This window comes from Lissotriton helveticus, chromosome 8 (assembly GCF_964261635.1).
Source record: "Lissotriton helveticus chromosome 8, aLisHel1.1, whole genome shotgun sequence".
NCBI lineage: Eukaryota > Metazoa > Chordata > Amphibia > Caudata > Salamandridae > Lissotriton > Lissotriton helveticus.
The window spans coordinates 695,379,016-695,395,001 of record NC_136069.1 but is presented as its reverse complement, the minus strand read 5'-3'; positions in this window follow the sequence as shown (position 1 = coordinate 695,395,001).

Below are 15,986 nucleotides of genomic sequence, written 5' to 3'. Positions count from 1 at the left end.
TCCGAAGCTTGAAGCACGAACCATCTACCCATAAGGTACCATCACACTTTGAAAGAGGGGTGTCCCTAAGGTCTATTCTCCCTTTCGTTTCCTCCTCTGTCCTAAGAAAACAATCATGCTGTTCAGAAACATCTGTCTCCACTGAAATTGGCAACAACGTAGCTGGATTCAACGTGTTGCATCTCTATTTATATGCACATGACTCGCTAAGAGTGTCAACTCATAACCTGACAATCGAGCACTAGTTAAGTGCTGTGTCTTTGTCCTGTTCAACAATGTATCCACTGCATGTGAAACCATTACAATCAACGTATTATCCATCACCAAGCCAGCAGACTGTCGAATAGAGACAGCCGCTGCCGCTGTGGCTCTCAAATAACTCGGCAACGCTCTAGCTACCGGATCCAAAGTCGACGAGAAATACGCACATGGACGTTGCTTATCGCCGAACTGCTGTGTCAAAACTGACAATGCACATCCCTCTCTCGTGGACATAGAGTGTGAAAGGCTTACTGTAGTCGGGAGTACCCAACACAGGAGCCGAATACAACGCATCACGCAATTCTGAAAAACTCTTCTGGCATTCGTCAGTCCAAGGAATAGGATTCGGAGTATCCTTAACAGTAAGAGCTATCAAAAGTTTCGCAAGAAGCGAAAAATTTGGAATCCACTGTCTACAATACGACGTAATACCCAGGAAAGCACACACTTCCCTCTGAGTAGTTGGCACACTCATTTTCGCAATCGCTTGAATTCTTTCTGGGGTCAATCTTCTTCCCTCCTTCGATAAGAGATGACCTAAGTAGGTCACTTCTTGTTGACAATACTGCAGCGTCGAAATAGACCCTTTATGATGGAAGTCAGACAAATGACTCAACAACGACAAAGTAGCTTCTTTACAAATCTCTTCATTGTCAGCAGCAACTAACAAATCGTCGACATACTGAACAAGAGCAGCACCATCAGGTAAGACAATCGTATCAAGCCGTGTTTTCAAAGCCTGACTATAGATTGATGGACTCTCACAATAGCCTTGAGGAGCGCGCTTGAACCGGAAGCTTCGACCTCCTAAAGAGAAGCCGAAAATATCTCTACTCTCCTCGGCAATCGGGATGCTGAAGAAAGCATTCTTCAAATCAATCACCGAAAACCAAGTGGCTGAAGCTGGAATCATGGTCAGTAAGGCAGTAATATCTGGAACAACAGGAAATTGCGGAACTACGATCCTATTCACCTCGCGAAGATCGATCACGAACCTATATACAGGCGGTTGTGAAGAATCAGTACGTTTCAGAACAGGCAAAACCGGACTATTGCACACATTACCTCTCGTTTCTTCAATCACATCTTTCTCAATCAGGTCATGAAAGATCGCTAGCAATGCTCTTTCACCATCACTAGAGATCCTATATTGGGGAATACGTGGCATTCGAACATTTGCTTTCAGCGTCACAACATATGGCGGTATCTCCAAAAGACCCACATCATTAGGACCAGTAGCCCAAAGAATATCAGGAAGAGAAGACAATTCGGGCGGGAGTCGGTCTTTCGACAAATACATCGGAGAGATCACTCTCTTACCTAATGTAAGTTGTACTCCCGAAGGAGAACATTGTAGTGTCGCATACAATCTTTTCAATAGATCCAATCCCAACAAATTCTCACCACAACCTGTCGTCAAAATAAGGGATGCTTCGAATTCACAAGGTCCAACAGAAAGAGACAAAGGACTAGAAATCGGGTTTCTAACTGGGGCGCCGGAAAATCCTACTGAAACATTCGTCAAGCCAGACAAAGGTGTGCCAGGGAGTTTAGAGTGCATAATAGAACTCTTCGCAGCACCAGTATCCAACAGAAAAGGCTCTGACACACCTGATGTAATCACTTCAACATAAGGTCCACTCTGATCTACTGGAACTGAAACAACTCCCTCTCTTTGTCTATGGCTGTCCTAGCAATCATTGCAGAGAGGTCTAAAAAGGGGCGTGGCCTCATTACACCTCTCTGCAATATAGCCTCCTGGCGTATACTGGAGGTTTCCTGTTGGGCTAGATGGCCCCCAGGGACCCCCAGTATGTAAGGGGACTTAAAAAAAGATAAAAATTAATACATTTAAAAATTATCATTTACAAAACCTTTGAAATTCACTGAAAAAACGATAGGTTTCACACACGTTATAGTTAAAAAACCATGCAAATTCACTGAAAAAAACATAGGTTTCACACACGTTATAGTTAGGAATTAGCAATTAAAAAGCCTTGCAAATTCATTGAAAAAACCATAGGTTTCGCACATGTTATAGTTAGCTGGACATTTCACTCATACAAAACCTTTGAAAATCCCCTGTTATAGTTAGTTCAGCTAACTATAACTCGCGCGCCCGCAATGCACTGCTGATGACGTCACATATTACATCACTCATGACATGGTCAGTGACATCAGTCATGACATCACTCATGACATCTCAAATGACATCACTGATGACATCACTGATGACATCATCCTTCTGAAAGAGTGGCAGACCTCCTCTCAGCGTAATATAACCTTTGATACACACATTCAAAAATAGAAACTAAAATAAAAAAAAAAATGGAGATACCAATACCAGTTACAACAACCTATTCAGTAATTCGACCATCTATATACACATCCACTCATTCAATAACAGTTCTATATAGTAACTCATACATGTACTCACTCATCATATGTACTGACACACCTATACATCCTGTTACACACCGACAGTCATCCATAGAGTTACTCACACACATACTCACACATGTAAATAAACTATCAAACATCCATGTATTTGCATATACAGCTATACACACACTACCACACTTACTTCTACGGAAACTTACACATTCTTCCTCTCTTAAACAATCACTTATAAAAACACATACTTATTTAAACAGGAACTCTTCCAATCTCAAACTATCACATATACTCACTTATATACATCAATACTCATATATACTAGAATAAAACATATGTAGTTACTCATAAAGATACTATTGAGACAGTCATTCACTCATTAACACACCCATACACACACTCATCCACCCATACAGTCCTGCACACATGCTGTCTTCAAAACACATACAAACAGTGAGTCAATCATTCATGCATCTATGCGCTAAGTAATACCCCCCACCAAACCATACAGACACTCATACTGATACTTAAAAAAAACAACTAATAACCCATATACACACTCATGTAGCTACTCACCAACCCATGCAGCCACTTATACACAAAGTGAGACACTGATACATATATTTAAATATTTATACATTACTCGCTAATATATGTATTCACTAAGATACACTTAATAAGTCAGTTAACCAATCAATTTTACCAAAAAAAATCCATTTAAACACTTATTTACCCATTTATTCTTCCATCGGCCTTTAGATATACATATATAAAAAATATCTATTTTTCAGAAAGACACACATTCACTGGATGATGTCATCAGTGATGTCATCAGTGATGTCATTTGAGATGTCATGAGTGATGTCACTGACCATGTCATGAGTGATGTAATATGTGACGTCATCAGCAGTGCATTGCGGGCGCGCGAGTTATAGTTAGCTGAACTAACTATAGCGGGGGAATTTCAAAGGTTTTGTATGAGTGAAATGTCCAGCTAACTATAACATTTGTGAAACCTATTGTTTTTTCAATGAATGTGCAAGGTTTTTAAAATGCTAATTCCTAACTATAACATATGTGATACCTATGGTTTTTTCAGTGAATTTGCAAGGTTTTTAAAATGCTAATTCCTAACTATAACGTGTGTGAAACCTATGGTTTTTTCAGTGAATATATATATATATATATATATATATATATATATATATATATATAAATGTATATATATTACCTACTGGCGATAGCCAGTAGGTATATATAGTTAGGATTTTTTTCCTATGGGATTTTTGAAAATTCTATGTCGAATAACTTTGGCGTTTGAGGACAGAATTGGCTGAAATTTTCAGGAAAATGGAACATTTTGTTTCTGAGCAGCCCCTGAAAATTTGGGGGGGTTTCGTCAAGGGGGGCCGAGAAAAAAGGGGGGTCCCAAAACGTGTTTTTCCCATGCAATTTTCCATAGGGCGGTTGGCCTCACTTTTAGCCTGAACGGCTGAATGGATTTACACCAAACTTGGCAAAATTGTAGGGACTGGTAGCCCGATGTGCCTTTGCTATGTCTCAAGATATAGGCTCCAGTGGTTTTTACGAAAATTAACTTTGAAAAATATATATTGGGCTACATTGGGCTATATATATGTTGGAGCCCAAATGTAGCCCAATGTAGCCCAATGTAGCCCAATGTAGCCCAAAGATGGCCACCAGAGACAAAAAAAACAAATGTAGCCCAAATATCAGCCAGATGTAGCCCAACTATAGCCCAATGACAGAATGTCCCAGAGTGTTCTAAAGAACAACTAGAGTGCTAACAGTCCTACTTATTACAAAGGTATGGCACACCTGAAGCCATCTTGATTGGAATAAAGTGGTAACTCTTAAAACATTTAATTTAAAAACGAACAAAATGAGGGGGTTCATTTTGCCATAGAAAGTATGATTAGCGAATACATGACGAAATCCCGCATACCATCAGTCCGCAAAAAAAATCCCGCATGTACTATTAGGCCGCAAATTAAAATAACGAAAACTTTTAGAACGAATATGCCTTTAGCATACACTAAACAACTAAAGTACCCTAAACCCTAAAACACTACCCCCAGCATGACCCTACACTAAACAAACAGTACAACACTACCCTAAACCCTAAAACACTACCCCCAGCATGACCCTACACTACACAAACACTACAACACTATCCTAAACCCTAAAACACTACCCCCAGCATGACCCTACACTACGCAAACACTACAACACTACCCAAAACCCTAAAACACTACACCCCAGCATGACCCTACACTACGCAAACACTACAACACTACCCTAAACCCTAAAACACTACCCCCAGCATGACCCTACACTACACAAACACTACAACACAACCCTAAACCCTAAAACACTACCCCCAGCATGACCCTACACTACGCAAACACTACAACACAACCCTAAACCCTAAAACACTACCCCCAGCATGACCCTACACTACGCAAACACTACAACACTACCCTAAACCCTAAAACACTACCCCCAGCATGACCCTACACTACGCAAACACTACAACACTACCCAAAACCCTAAAACACTACACCCCAGCATGACCCTACACTACGCAAACACTACAACACTACCCTAAACCCTAAAACACTACCCCCAGCATGACCCTACACTACGCAAACACTACAACACTACCCAAAACCCTAAAACACTACACCCCAGCATGACCCTACACTACACAAACACTACAACACTACCCTAAACCCTAAAACACTACCCCCAGCATGACCCTACACTACGCAAACACTACAACACTACCCTAAACCCTAAAACACTACCCCCAGCATGACCCTACACTACGCAAACACTAAAACACTACCCAAAACCCTAAAACACTACCCCCAGCATGACCCTACACTACGCAAACACTAAAACACTACCCAAAACCCTAAAACACTACCCCCAGCATGACCCTACACTACGCAAACACTACAACACTACCCAAAACCCTAAAACACTACCTCCCAGCATGACCCTACGCTACGCAAACACTACAACACTACCCAAAACCCTAAAACACTACCCCCAGCATGACCCTACACTACGCAAACACTACAACACTACCCAAAACCCTAAAACACTACCCCCAGCATGACCCTACACTACGCAAACACTACAACACTACCCAAAACCCTAAAACACTACACCCCAGCATGACCCTACACTACGCAAACACTACAACACTACCCAAAACCCTAAAACACTACACCCCAGCATGACCCTACACTACGCAAACACTACAACACTACCCAAAACCCTAAAACACTACCCCCAGCATGACCCTACACTACGCAAACACTACAACACTACCCAAAACCCTAAAACACTACCCCCAGCATGACCCTACACTACGCAAACACTACAACACTACCCAAAACCCTAAAACACTACACCCCAGCATGACCCTACACTACGCAAACACTACAACACTACCCTAAACCCTAAAACACTACCCCCAGCATGACCCTACACTACGCAAACACTACAACACCACCCTAAACCCTAAAACACTACCCCCAGCATGACCCTACACTACGCAAACACTACAACACTACCCTAAACCCTAAAACACTACCCCCAGCATGACCCTACACTACGCAAACACTAAAACACTACCCAAAACCCTAAAACACTACCCCAGCATGACCCTACACTACGCAAACACTACAACACTACCCAAAACCCTAAAACACTACCTCCCAGCATGACCCTACACTACGCAAACACTACAACACTACCCAAAACCCTAAAACACTACCCCCAGCATGACCCTACACTACGCAAACACTACAACACTACCCAAAACCCTAAAACACTACACCCCAGCATGACCCTACACTACGCAAACACTACAACACTACCCAAAACCCTAAAACACTACCCCCAGCATGACCCTACACTAAGCAAACACTACAACACTACCCAAAACCCTAAAACACTACCCCCAGCATGACCCTACACTACGCAAACACTACAACACTACCCTAAACCCTAAAATACTACACCCCAGCATGACCCTACACTACGCAAACACTACAACACTACCCAAAACCCTAAAACACTACTCCCAGCATGACCCTACACTACGCAAACACTACAACACTATCCTAAACCCTAAAACACTACGCCCAGCATGACCCTACACTACGCAAACACTACAACACTACCCTAAACCCTAAAACACTAGCCCCAGCATGACCCTACACTACGCAAAAACTACAACACAACCCTAAACCCTAAACCACTACCCCCAGCATGACTCTACACTACGCAAACACTACAACACTACCCTAAACCCTAAAACACTACCCCCAGCATGACCCTACACTACGCAAACACTACAACACAACCCTAAACCCTAAAACACTACCCCCAGCATGACCCTACACTAAACAACCACCACAACTCTACACTACACTAACACAACACTACACTACACAACACTACACTACACTACACAATCACTAACCCACGAAAAAATTAACACAAACCCACTTACCTCTCTCGTCATCGTGGTTTTCACAACGCAAATGCATTTACCATACATGCCTTTAAAACGTAATTCTTTGTAAAGGCATGCGCGATAAATGCACATGCGTTTTGAAAAAATGCGGGATAATGGTATGCGAGGTCAATGACCTTGCGGGATAATGGTATGCGGACTGAAAGTCTGCGGGATAAAAAATGCGGGAAAATGGCTGCAAACCATGATTAGCAGCAGACTTCCCTGGTGAGCACTAGCTTTACTACAGTGATCTAATGAGCAACTAGAGTGCTAACATTCAGAATTTATGGCAAATGTGTGACACATCTGAATGCCTTCTTGATAGAACCAAAGTAAACAAGCATTGAAAATGCAATAGATCTCGCCCTCGTTTAAGTTAAAGCCATTCTGTTTGTAATGAGGTGGCTTTTTAGCTTTGCTTTTATTAGTGTTTTTAAAACTTTCATGTAAATAACATGCATATGTATGCATATATGTATATGTATGCATGCATTTATATTTATATAGATATGCAGATTATATATGTTTATATATGTATATTACCTACTGGCGATAGCCAGTGGGTATATATAGTTAGGATGTTTTCTCTATGGGATTTCTGAAAATTCTATGTCTAATAACTTTGGCGTTTGTGGACGGAATTGGCTGAAATTTTCAGGAAAATGGCACATTTTGTTTCTGAGCAGCCCCTGAAAAAAAGGGGGGTCCCAAAACGCGTTTTTTCCATTCATTTTTCCATAGGGCGGTTGGACTCACTTTTAGCTCGAACGGCTGAATAGATTTACATGAAACTTGGCAAAATTGTAGATATGGTTTGCCCGACGTGCCTTTGCTATGTCTCAATATATGTGCTCCAGTGGATTTTGAGAAATTAACGTTTAAAAAAATATATATATCTGTGACAGCGCTCCGGTTAGCGCCCCGGTTCGCGTACCTGACGCGTAACGGAACTTCGCGAAGTGAAGCTGATTGGCTCTCCGGTGTCTGTCAACATTCTAAACAGTCCGGAGCGGCCGCCATCTTGTCTCTCGGTACGATCGAGAGACAAGATGTGGTGAAAAACGAAGGGGGAAATGAAGGAAAGGGGGCAAGGTAGACCACTCCTGACCCCCTAGGATTGATGAGGGGGATATTAAAGTGCACCGCGGGGCAAAAAATAAAAAAAAATTTTGCGATTTTACGCCGTAGAGGCGCGTCCCGGTACGCGAACCGGGCAGCTCACCGGGCAGCTCACCGGGCAGCTCACCGGGCAGCTAACCGGGCAGCTAACCGGCAGCGTAGCTGTCAACATTGTAAACAGTCCGGAGCGGCCGCCATCTTGTCTCTCGGTAGGTTCGAGAGACAAGATGTGGTGAAAAAAGAAGGGGGAAATGAAGGAAAGGGGGCAAGGTAAACCCCTCCTGACCCCCTAGGATTGATGTGGGGGATATTAAAGTCCCCCGCGATTTTTCGCGGTAGAGGCGCTTCCCGGTACGCGAACCGGGCAGCTAACCGGCAGCGTAGCGGGAGTCCGCCATCTTGTGTTTTTGGAGCATCCGGTTCGCGTACCGGGTAGCGTCCCGGTAAGCGTAACAAGGGGAAAACCAAGAGAAACAGTAAAAAAAAAATTAAGGGAATAGATTTCCAGCAAACTTGGCAAAATTGTAGGGACTGTTTGTTTGATGTGCCTTTGCAAGGCCTCAAGATATGTGCACGTGTGGATTTTTTCTAATTAAGGTTAAAAAAAATATATATATCTGTAAGCGTGCTCCGGCACGCTTACGTTACGGGTTTTGTTTGCGCTGCAGAGCCGATACGTCACGGTTATGCGACGCGTCATGAGGCGTCTCACGTGGCTACGTGATACGTCACGTAATAAAGAATATATTTTACAGCTATAGATATTAGCTTTTAAAAAACCAATGAAATTCACTGAAAAAACCATAGGTTATAGACCATATATAGTTAGGAATTTGCATTTACAAAACCTTGAAAATTCACTGAAAAAACCATAGGTTAGAGACCATATATAGTTAGCTGGACATTTTATTGACATAAAACCAATGAAATTCCATATATAGTTAGTTGCACTAACTATATATCGCGCACCCGCAATCCACTGCTGATGATGTCACATATTACATCATTCATGACATGGTCAGTGACATCACTGATGACATCACTGATGACATCTCAAATGACATCTCAAATGACATCACTGATGACATCATGACACACCAATACCAGTTACTACATACGCACTCACTGATTCCTACGTCTACACACACATTCACTCATTCACCCATACAATCACTCATACATACAGTCACTCATTATTACAACACTATCATATGCACTCATACACCTATGCAGACACTCACACACTGCCACTCATCCATGGAGTTACTCACACACCTAGTCAGTCCTGTAAAGAATCAATCACACTTCCATTTCCTCATCTATACAGTTAAACACAGAACACCATACTTCAGCGACATCACTGATGACATCACTGATGACATCTCAAATGACATCACTGATGACATCTCAAATGACATCACTGATGACATCATGACACACCAATACCAGTTACTACATACGCACTCACTGATTCCTACGTCTACACACACATTCACTCATTCACCCATACAATCACTCATACATACAGTCACTCATTATTACAACACTATCATATGCACTCATACACCTAGTCAGTCCTGTGAAGAATCAATCACACTTCGATTTCCTCATCTATACAGTTAAACACAGAACACCATACGTTTCACACATATACTAACACATACTTACTCTCTTATACAATCACTGATACAAGTACACATTGATATGCACAGAGTCACACACCTCCCAGCCAGCCACACACACACTCAGTCTTCCATACATCCACTCATTCTTCAATATGTAAAACATATTTAAACTTTACAAAAACACACAGACACTAGATGATGTCATCAGTGATGTCATTTGAGATGTCATCAGTGATGTCATCAGTGATGTCATTTGAGATGTCATCAGTGATGTCATCAGTGATGTCACTGACCATGTCATGAATGATGTAATATGTGACATCATCAGCAGTGGATTGCGGGTGCGCGATATATAGTTAGTGCAACTAACTATATATGGAATTTCATTGGTTTTATGTCAATAAAATGTCCAGCTAACTATATATGGTCTCTAACCCATGGTTTTTTCAGTGAATTTTCAAGGTTTTGTAAATGCAAATTCCTAACTATATATGGTCTATAACCTATGGTTTTTTCAGTGAATATATATATATATATATATAATGTTTTTATAATTTCCTCATATTTTACTCACAATACGAAATTGTTTACAACCAGTACACTATACATCTAGGACCCCATTATTCGCATGAGGAATTCTTTGTGACTTGACATTCATATGCGCTGTGTTATTGTACAACTTCGTTGCAGCACAAAATGGAAAATTCGGTAGTATTCACATAATCCTGCATCTTTAATATCAGACTTCTCTATCCCTGCCTCACTGAACATGCTACGAATGCAGCAACAGAGGCCTTGAAGTGAAACCACACTTCCATCCCAGAATTAACAAAATGTCTACCTTATTTTCTCAAAATTCAGCCCATGGATATTAAAGGGATCAATAAACGACAGAGGCTTTCTGTGATTGTCTCTGGGGGAACGTACATGTGTCTCCTGAACACATGCATGCCTCCCTAGTACTGTCCACCATGATGAGAAACCACAAACACAAAGTGGACGCTTTCCTTTGGATATGGATACCACCCTATTTTGGGAAATGGCATCCAGTCAGTTTATTGCTCCCACAATTACAATCACAAACCGGTCATACATGAATGACATTTCACAATGTAAATGGTCTAAATATCGATTCCAAAATATCGAGTAACCTAAATATCGAGTCCAAAATATAAATGGACAAAATATCGGCTGGACAGAATATAGACATTCAGAATATTGTTTTGAAGGTAAGTACTGTAATATCGAAATTAAAAATATAGACAGTCAAAATATCTAAGTACATAATATAGGTGATTAAAAATATCGACTTTTTAATAATATCGAATTTTTTAAAGTGTTTTATATGTTAGTTTATGTGTGAAAAGTGTATATTTATTTGTAATTTATTGTAAGTAATTAATTGTATGTTATTTAATTTTTGCGTAATTTAATTCTGTAGCGGGTTGTGTGTTTATAGGGAAATAGGGTGGGAAGTAATTTAATTATAATTAATTAAATATGTTAATTAATTAATTGGTATTTATTTTGAATTAATTGTTAAATTGATAATTAATTAATTGTTAATTTATAATTAATTTTTATTAATTGTTTAATTGACAATTATGTGAATAATATTATTTTATTTTCTGTAGCGGTTTGTGGGTTTATAGGGGAATAGGGTGGGAAGTATTTTAATTATAATTAATTAAATATGTTAATTAATTAATTGGTATTTATTTTGAATATAATGTCAATGAATTTTTAATTGGTAATTAATTAATTGTTAATTGATAATTCATTTTTAATAATTGATTAATTGATAATTATGTGAATAATATTATTTTATTTTTAGTAGCGGGTTGTGGGTTTATAGGGGAATAGGGTGGGAAGTAATTTAATATAATTAATTAAACATGTTAATTAATTAATTGGTATTTATTTAAAAAAAAAAAAATAATAATTTTTAATTGGTAATTAATTAATTCTTAATTGGTAATTAAAATGTATTAATTGATTAATTTATAATTATGTGATTTATAATAAATTATTTTCACTAGAGTGGGGATATTAAAATTTACCCCTATTCTATACAACGCTTTCCCTACTGTTGCACTCTCTGGAGTGGGAATAGTAATTTTTACCTCTACGTTATCCAACGCTTTTCCTACTGTTGCACTCACTGGAGTAGGAATAGTAATTTTTACCATTAAGCTATCCAACGCTTTCCCTACTGTTGCACTCACTGGAGTGGGAATAGTAATTTTTACCCCTACGCTATCCAACACTTTCCCTACTGTTGCACTCTTTGGAGTGGGAATAGTAATTTTTACCTCTACGCTATCCAACGCTTTCCCTACTGTTGCACTCGCTTGAGTGGGAATAGTCATTTTTACCCCTACGCTATCCAACGCTTTCCCTACTGTTGCACTCACTGGAGTTGGAATAGTAATTTTTACCCCTACGCCATCTAACGCTTTCCCTACTGTTGCACTCTCTGGAGTGGGAATAGTAATTTTTACCCCTACGCTATCCAACGCTTTCCCTACTGTTGCACTCGCTGGAGTGGGAATAGTAATTTTTACCCCTACGCTATCCAACGCTTTTCCTACTGTTGCACTCACTGGAGTTGGAATACTAATTTTTGCCCCTACGCCATCCAACGCTTTCCCTACTGTTGCACTCTCTGGAGTGGGAATAGTAATTTTTACCCCTACGCTATCCAACGCTTTCCCTACTGTTGCACTCGCTGGAGTGGGAATAGTAATTTTTACCCCCTACGCTATCCAACGCCTTCCTTACTGTTGCACTCTCTGGAGTTGGAATAGTCATTTTTACCCCTACGCTATCCAACGCTTTTGCTACTGTTGCACTCGCTGGAGTGGGAATAGTAATTTTTACCCCTACGCCATCCAACGCTATCCCTACTGTTGCACTCTCTGGAGTGGGAATAGTAATTTTTACCCCTACGCTATCCAACGCTTTTCCTACTGTTGCACTCGCTGGAGTGGGAATAGTAATTTTTACCCCTACGCTATCCAACGCTTTCCCTACTGTTGCACTCACTGGAGTTGGAATACTAATTTTTACCCCTACGCCATCCAACGCTTTCCCTACTGTTGCACTCTCTGGAGTGGGAATAGTAATTTTTACCCCTACGCTATCCAACGCTTTCCCTACTGTTGCACTCGCTGGAGTGGGAATAGTAATTTTTACCCCCTACGCTATCCAACGCCTTCCCTACTGTTGCACTCTCTGGAGTTGGAATAGTCATTTTTACCCCTACGCTATCCAACGCTTTCCCTACTGTTGCACTCACTGGAGTGGGAATAGTAATTTTTACCCCTACGCTATCCAACGCTTTCCCTACTGTTGCACTCTCTGCAGTTGGAATAGTAATTTTTGCCCCTACGCTATCCAACGTTTTCCCTACTGTTGCACTTCCCGGAGTGTGAATAGTAATTTTTACCCCTACGCTATCCTACGGTAATAATATTGTGTATGTTTTATTAATATTATGTTTATATATATATATATATATGTTTTAACAGATATGATTGTATTTTTTTATAAGTTATATTAATTATTTAATAATTTTTAAGTAATTTAAGTAGTTTTTAAGTATATAATCTATTTATTTTTAATAATTTTTTTATTTTACATTATTTTTAAAAATTCGATATTTTTACAATGTATATATATATATATAAACGATATTTTGGACTCAATATTTTGATACTTACCTGTTTGTAGATAGGAATTCGATATTTTGTCCGGCGATATTTTGGCGTCGATATTTTGGGTAGTCTATATTGGGTCCGTCGATATTTAGTCAGTGATCCATTTCACACACCTCCTGTTTTGAAGTACAATGAGTTGTAAAATACACTTTGCAAGTTAAAAGTCATTTTACGGCTCTCAGTGGGTAGATTTACATTAGTAGTAACTTACTAGGAGGAGGGCACTCCAGAATAGAAATTTGTCTAGCCTACGAGAAGGTAAGTTTCAATTATATTAAGGACGCCCAGGCGAGGAGTATGCTCATTCTCTCTTCGCTTTTATTAACAATTTTTTCACAGCAGCTCATCATGAATCTAACAAACACTCCATTTCCCATAAGCAGGGAAAAGAAAACAACAACTTCTTTACAGTCCTTTCACACTGTCCATAACACTCAGGCCATGAGTCATGTTGTCACTTCCTGCCCGCCCTCTTTCTTCGCTGGAGAATCCCTCACATGTTCAGGCAGACTGCTTCGAATTCTTGTTTCCTGAAAGAAAATATAACAGTCAACCATCGAGTCTTAGTCATGAGAAAAATCATGCTAAATACAGACTCAGGATTCATTAATAAACTTAGAACGGTGACACGGCAAGCATCATCACATCACAATATGCAAGCAACAAGATCTTGACCTCAAGAAAACAAAAGAGATTACTTACAATCATACGGGGTGTGTCAGCAACCCACATGCTTGCAGGGAGGGATAATCCTCGCCTCCGCGTTCTTAATAGAATTGAAACTTACCTTCTCGTAGGCTAGGCAAATTTCTATTCTATGTCAGGACCGGAGGTGAGGATTATGCTCCTTCAAAGCTTGTCGACAACCATCTGAGCCACATTCAGTATCGGCTTAAAATAAAACTTCTGAAAAGTGGAGTCCGAGGACCAATCAGCCGCTCTCATGAGGTCCTCCAGCCGCACTCTAAGGTTAAAGGCCTTTGAAGCCATCGCCCCTCTAGCTGAATGTGCACCAAAAACTCTTGTGTTAATGCCCGTCTCTTGCATAATCCAACACACCCACCGTGCAATGGTGGGAGAGGATACTGCTCTGAAAGGATTTTTAAGGGCTATAAGGAGTTGTTGTTCGCCTGGGGGATGAACTTCCTCCGTGGCCTCTTCATAGGCTTTTAGACACTGTACCACACAGAGTGTAGGTGTTTCCGCAAAAGCAGGGTAAGAGACCGTGCGTGTATTGGATTTGGTACGCCTACTCACTGTGAAAGTGACCCCGTCAGGAGAGAAAACTCTTGCAGTAACATCTAACGCCCGAACATCTGAAACTCTCCTACAGGACACCAAACACAACAACATTGCAAACCTGGTCGATAACTCTTTCCTAGAAAGGAAGCGATTGGGTTGCCAGGACAGCAATAGATTCAACACCTGATTCACATCCCAAAGCACCACATAGCGGGGCTCGGGTGGGAGTGATAACTTGATCCCTCTAAGAAGTTTGCAAACAAAAGGATGCTCCCCCAAAGGGGCTCTGTGCACAGGGGCATGCCCTGCAGAAATCACCGACCGAACGGAGTTTATCGACCTGTACGCTAGACCTTTCTGCGCCAACTCTGCCAAATAATTCAAGACATGAGGCAAGTTCGGGACCACGGGATCCACTTCCCGTCACATACACCAACATATCCATCGTGTCCTGGCAGATCTATACCGTTTGGATGTGCTGTCCACCCAAGCCCTGGACAGCAGGAGCTCAGCATTGCTCGGAAGGCCTGACAATCTCCAACGTTGCCTGTAATCCGCAAGGCCATCAACCAGAGTGAGCCCTCTTCCACCAGTCGGTGAGGAGGAGTCCCCTCCGGACTCAACAGGAGACGGGGAATCGGGAGGAGTGGGATTGGAGAATCCCAAGAAAGTTCCAGAAGAACCGAAAACCAAACTTGCGACCTCCAACTCGGCGTTATCATTGAGAATGGTGGAAACGCATCACCGTTCTCCTGACTCCAATCCTGACTGAATGCGTCCAAAGCCGCTGCCAACGGATCCGGTCTCCAACTGAAGAACCTGGGAAGCTGCCGAACTAGCCGGCAGGCAAACAGATTGACTGAGAACGGGCCCCAATGGTCCTGCAAGTAGTGGAAAGTCTTTGGGTCCAGTTTCCAAACACTGGCGTCTCGGAGATGGAGGGAGTGCCAGTCTGCCACCGAATTGTCCTTCCCCGGAAGATTCTCCGCCGTGATAGATACCTGATTGGAGAGGCAAAACTCCCAAAACTGCTTTGCCAAATTCACCAGGGTTTTTGACCGCGTGCCGCCC